General features: G+C 34.7%; 1 long non-coding RNA gene across 1 annotated transcript; it reads left to right on the top strand.

The window, feature by feature from the left end:
* The first annotated feature begins 3462 nt into the window (after positions 1-3462).
* LOC140876053 (uncharacterized) lies at positions 3463-4247 on the top strand. Its single transcript, XR_012148651.1, has 3 exons — positions 3463-3586; positions 3969-4035; positions 4114-4247. It is a non-coding gene; the product is annotated as an uncharacterized lncRNA (long non-coding RNA).
* Positions 4248-6312: the final 2065 nt, after the last annotated feature.

The following is a 6312-nucleotide window of genomic DNA, read 5'->3' as shown; positions in this document are numbered from 1 at the left end:
CTTAATACCTCAGATAGACTGCACTAGAAAGTCTATCAGAAGTTTTTACGAAGAGAATTTAACAGATCTGATCTGTAAAACCAGACTGCAATTTTCGAAAATTGCAGACTGGATTTTCGAACAAAGAAGAGGAAGGGGGCGGCCGAACCCTAGGGAGAGAATGCTCTCTAGGTTTCGAAAATTATGAGTTGTTCTATCTATTTTTTGTACTGCAATAACTTATTTATAACATGGGCTGCTAACAGCTTAGGGCCCATTAGTCATAAGTTCAAGTCTGACAAGCAAATCCCGCATGTTCAGAAATTAATATAAAATTCATCGTGACTCAAATTGATAAACCAATTTCATCAATGTGTACAGAAACCTTTTTTTCATATTTTAAAGTCAAGATAAATTTTTTGAATCCGAATTCAGCGATTTTCCAAAATGGCATCCCTATGTCATTTCAGGAAATCTCACTCCCTTCACTCTTTAATAAGAAGTCCTACTTCTCATTTGCTAAATTTAACTCATTAAATTTAATTATCTCAACGGGGATTAGAAATCTATTACTTGTGTAACCCTCAATGATTCAGGGATACAGCTAGCCGTGGGCCTACAACTCCTTGTGACTCGGAACAACAATTTTCGACTTACCCATCGAATCATGGTAAGAGCGGCTAGCAACATCACCCCACGATTCCCTAGGTATCACTGATAGTGCCTGCAAGAATCAGTAGGTTTTGGTTAGCGTACAGTACGGTCCCTTCATCCATTATCCCGATCGAATCAACAACCATTGGTATATCGAAAGTCGTTCGAGATTCGATAACTATACAATACATCTTGAATATCAAATAGTGACATCGCATGTGCAACTAGGAAACCAAGTAACCTAAAGCATATCATGTACTCTGGCCAGAGATTTGTCACACTAATATCTCCTCAGATTGCATAGGATATCCACACTCGCAAGCGTGTGGTGAATCCTTGACAACAAAGCATTGACTCATATATGTATCGTAACTGTACCCAATCCCGACACCTGTTGACCCTCATAGAGTCGGTAAACGAGTCAAAGTACAATACTAGCATATAGAGTCTCCATGATGTTTCAAGTATTAAGGACTAATGGTGTACAACCAAAACCGCGGACTTATCCACTTAATTAGTGAAAACCACTTGGAAAGTCCGAATAGGGTAGTTCGATCATCCATCAAATGAATATCCATTTGCATGTTTCGAACATCTCTATGTTCCATACCAATAAAACGTGGTAATCGGCATCGCAAATGCTAGTCTCAATCTCGAGCGATCCTTATCCTTATTTGTGGACGGCTCAATTGACTTGGAACTCGTTTAGAACATAGAGTGCTTACATGATATGTTTCATGATAGTCATCTAAATCTACTATCACATCTTATATGCACTCTAGTATATTCAAGGTCTTTATCTGAACATCGTATAGTACGTCACAACATAACAATATGATAAAAGATAAAGTAAATGCCAATATAAAGTGTAAATTATATTAAACAAAGATTGTTTACAAATAGAGTCATAAAAGCCCTTAGCCACAAGTTGGCTAACAGGGCACCCACTCTTTCAAAATGTGCATCATAATAACAAGGGAGTTAAATACATAATTATGTATGCAATTATGTTTGGAATAATATATATACATATATATGTGATATATGTATATATATATGGTAATAATATACAATGGTTGATATATTATTACTTTAACTCACAAACTTGCTCATTAAAAAAATACATAATTGTCATGTATGATTTTCAAAAAATCACTCTCAAGAATGATGTGCAAGAATTCGGTAACTATCTCTAATTGATAGAGAAATTTTGTGTGGCCTTTCTTGTGATTTTAGTATCTCAACGAAAAACTTCTTCTTATCTCTCTTGTGCGAGTTCGAAGAAGAACGAGTGATCCGGTCGTGGGCCAGATTCGTAGATTTGAATAAATGTGTATTTCAAGTTGATTGTTCGTAGGAAGTAACAACAAGAGCTATCTCCACTAATCCCAAAATAGTTTATGTCAAGTGAAATATTAACTAAAGGTATAATTTTTGTAAACATCCTATGTATGTTGATTAAACCATACAAGTGTCAAAACAATTTTTAATGTCGAAATTAAATTTTTAAAACTTTCGTTGGATCTTGGGCACGAAAAAAACGGTACTCAACAATATATGTTTCCGAAATTGAAATGAAGCTTTGCCTGAAACTCGGTGAGGTGTTGTGTACTATAGAAGCAAGTTAATCCATATTATTGCGCAATAATAGATTTGATTAAGGGTTGCATTTAATGTGCCCATCCCTCTCCACGAAGTAAATGTTTCTTCGATTTTTGAAAGATGGAAACATATAGCACTCTTGGTTGGTGATTGAAAGCCAAATATTCAATTATTGAGTTTATGGGCGGAGAATTTACAATGATCGCAACACGAAAAAAGTCCATTCTATACATTGAGATATCTGACGATACGGTACGTTGGCATGCACAAATTATCTCTACTCGTAATCTCTACCATAAATTATAATTTTTGGAAGAATATTAAAAATGTTTGATCATATATATAGGTTCGAATTATTTAAAATAAAAAGGAAATTATATATCAAATTTTATTTATTTTTGTATATTTAAAAATAAATATTTTTGAATTAGATTATTTTTTAAAAAAAAATCCTTTATACATTATTGTACGAAATAATGAAGGTAGACCTACCCATTTTTCATATAATAATTTAGCACTTGCTGAAAGCCAAAATGCCAAATGTTCAATTATTGAGTTTCATGTGGGCGGATAATTTAAAAAGATACTTTGACCGGCATAAGTTCAAACTATTTTGATTTTACCCTTTTTTCTACGGAACAACCATGTAATATTATTAGAAGAGGGCAAATCTTACGTTTTAAGAAACAACCAAAAAAGAAAATTTTCATGCTCTAAAAAAAAAAAGGGAGGCTGAAGAAATAGAGAAAGATAAAATCCTGAACAAAATATATATAGAGAGAGCTTTGATCTATTGGGTACTCACCATGAATATCGAATGATGTGACATTCATCTATTGGATGTACAAGATTCCACATTAGCTAGTGTTGTAGATGTCCACGATGATTGTCCAGTAAATCAAACTTCTATATTTATATATTCGTAGGGTTAAGATGAAGGACTAAGTTGTTTTAAAAATAATAATAAAGAAAGGCGAAAGTCATTGTATATTTCATTATTGTAACGACCTTTGCATCATTGTTTATGTAACGCTCCAAATTTATCTTAATTGAGTTTATTTGAGATAATCGGAGATTACAGAGTTCAAGAGCCGACTTGATTTTGATCAGGGTCTATTTTGCAAATTTTGAATTTTTTAGGGACTAAAATGCAAATATCAAGTTTATTAGATATTTAAAGGGCTTTGACTTTTCTTCTCCATTCTACCTTCCTCCCCTTGGCCGACTCCTCCATTGAAGACGCCTCCAAGCTTCTCAAAGCTTTGTTATTTCAGTTTCTGCTCGATCCGTCCGTTAGAAATTTAATCCGAAGGTAGATTAGCGATCACAGCAGCGAGAGCTTCATTCTATCGTAAGTATTTCTCCGATCAGTTATATTTCTATTTTCGGATGTTGTTAGAATCGATTGAGTTTCGGTTATGTTGTTCTTGAGATAGTTCTTGTCAATTATTCTCAGTCGGTTTTGAAATAGAGCGTCGTTCGGATTTGTTATGATTTTCGGAAGCATAATTCAAAAATGGGGGTTTTGTGATTTTTTGGATTCGGATTATTATTGTTTTTTAGCATTTCTTTGAGTTGTTTTCAGTACTGTACTGCTGTCTGCGTTTCCGGTTTGATCAGTTTATAGCCGTTATGTCACCGGTTTGAATTTGAGATTTTTGAACCGTCTGAGTTGATGAACTTTGGCTTTTGAGTTTGTTCGTCGTTGTTGATCTTCTTTTGCCTCCGTACAGATTCGTTTGAAGTTTGTCGATCCCAGAGTTAGCAGAAGTCGATCATCGAAGAGTTGGACGAAGAGCGGTAAAGAGTTTACCTTGAGCGTTTGTTGTTGTTTAGGTGTATAGATTTTGATATAACCTTTTATTGTATCTTATCCAGAGTTGGAGCTCTTCGTATCGAAAGGTACAAGCAGACATCGTTTTAGTGGGATAGCACATCGACCGCCAAATTTCGGTATTAAAAATAATTATTAGCAAGTGCACTAGGTCAAGTAGTAGTAAAGTGAACTGAGAGTCCAAGTATCGATCTCACAGGGACTGTAGTCAATTCTCAAGAATTAATTATTTAGCTTAATCTAGACAAAATAATAAAAAAGATTTTGAATTGAATAAAAAAAGAATTTAAAAATAAAAAATGCATAAGAAATAAGAATTAAAAATAACTGAAGATAAAATTAATTAAAACGAGACAACTAAGACACACGCAGGTACCAAATAAATTATGTAAACAAGTGGCAAATCAAAATCCACAGTTTAACAAAAATATGTTCGGCCCAATCTCGCCGTCTTGGTTGAAGAAAAACTAATCAAATAACGAAAACAATATTCAACAAAAGTTTAATAATCTAAAGAATTAGGGAAGAAAAACTCGAATAAAGCGTTCTTCAATCTCCAAGCCTCCTTGCAGCCGCCTCTCTGATGCGATTCGAACCCTTTAATCACGTTCTGAACTCTCTTATTTATATGTCTTTGAAAGCCCAGAAAATAAAGCCCGAAAAGTAAAGAATTTTAATTTCCGAAATTTTATTTTTCTGATTCTGCGACATTATCCAGGGTCCGTGCCCACCTTCGGGTGCCCTCGCCCTCAAATTATTTTTTTCCTCGCGACATGTCCAGACCCCGTTCCACCTCCGTGCATGGGTACGTTCATACATATGTGCCAGCGCGCAGTTTTCTTGAAAAAATCATAACTCAAGTTTTAGCCGTCAGATCAAGCCGAAATTTGGACAACAACTTCAAAACATCTTGAACTTGATTTTGAACGGTGAAGATCATATTTGGTTCAATCTAAAATAAAATATAATTTTTGTATCATGGCTGCTCCGTAATTCATTCTTCAAAAATCAATTTTCCTACAAAATTAACCCGGAGAGTGAAATGCACACACATGCAATAAATCACATAAAAATAATATGAATGCACACAAAATAGACATATACCTATCACGAACTAATGCATACAAAATGTACTTATCAACACCCTCATACTTAAACCTTGCTCGCCCTCGAGCAAGACAAACAATGAAACAAGCACACCACAAAAACAAGAGTAGGAAATATTCATGGGAAGATGCCTCAGAGAAGTCATATGTCAACTTAAAACACGAATTCTCTCAACCTTTCATAATACACCTTCGATTTAGCGTGAACGTGCGTGTGTGCTTTGTCATTCCAGTTTCATGCAACTCAAATAGAATCCGTTTACATGACTGCTTAGTGACCTATGAACACATCAGTGCAAGTTCCTTCTCATGTAACCATTCCTTCCAGATAACACTAAAATTTACACCTCCCTCAAGATTTTGAAATAACAATAAAAAAATAAGGGTGATTTATATTTTTAACGCACCTCTGCCATATAAATTACCCTCATACTTAGCTACAACTAAGATAGGATTAGGATTTCAATTCCCTCGTCTATAGCCCGGATGAAGCTCCAACCCATTTCATCTGCATACTTAGCCTTTGATTTAGGGATTAGAATTTCAATCCCTTTTTCATGGCCCAGATGGAGTTGTTTTTTTTCCTATTTATATTTTTTTTTCAAAGTGCGTATACAAATCACTCAATTTTGAAGTTACAAAAAAAAATTCGAGATCATGAATGCACTTATTAGAGTATCACCAAAATTCACAAGAATACAATCGAGTTCTCTAATCACCAAGTGTCGTGCTGTAAAGCCCCGTTTTTTTATCTTAATTGAGCTTATTTGAGATAATCAGAGTTTCCAGAGTTAATGAGCCGACTTTTTATTTATCGGGGTCTATTTTGTAAAAATTGGATTTTTCAGGGACTAAAACGCAAATAGTGGATTTGTTATATTATCTACACTTAGAAAGGATTTGACTTAGTCTCCTTTGCATTATCTTCATCTCCTCCATCGGTTCTCCACCATTGAAGACGCCTCCTTAGGCTTTCAAGCTTTCAAAATCCAGTCCGAACTCGATCCGTCCGTTGGAAATTAATTCTGAAGGCAGATTAGTGATCACTGCAGTGAGAGCTCCGTTATACCGTAAGTATTTCTCCGATCGGATATGTTTTGATTTTCGGAGGTTGTTAGAATCGATTTAGATTCTAGT

This window comes from Henckelia pumila, chromosome 1 (assembly GCF_033568475.1).
Source record: "Henckelia pumila isolate YLH828 chromosome 1, ASM3356847v2, whole genome shotgun sequence".
Taxonomy (NCBI): Eukaryota; Viridiplantae; Streptophyta; class Magnoliopsida; order Lamiales; family Gesneriaceae; genus Henckelia; species Henckelia pumila.
The sequence above is the reverse complement of the archived record's forward strand: the minus strand, read 5'-3'. Positions and strand labels throughout refer to the sequence as shown.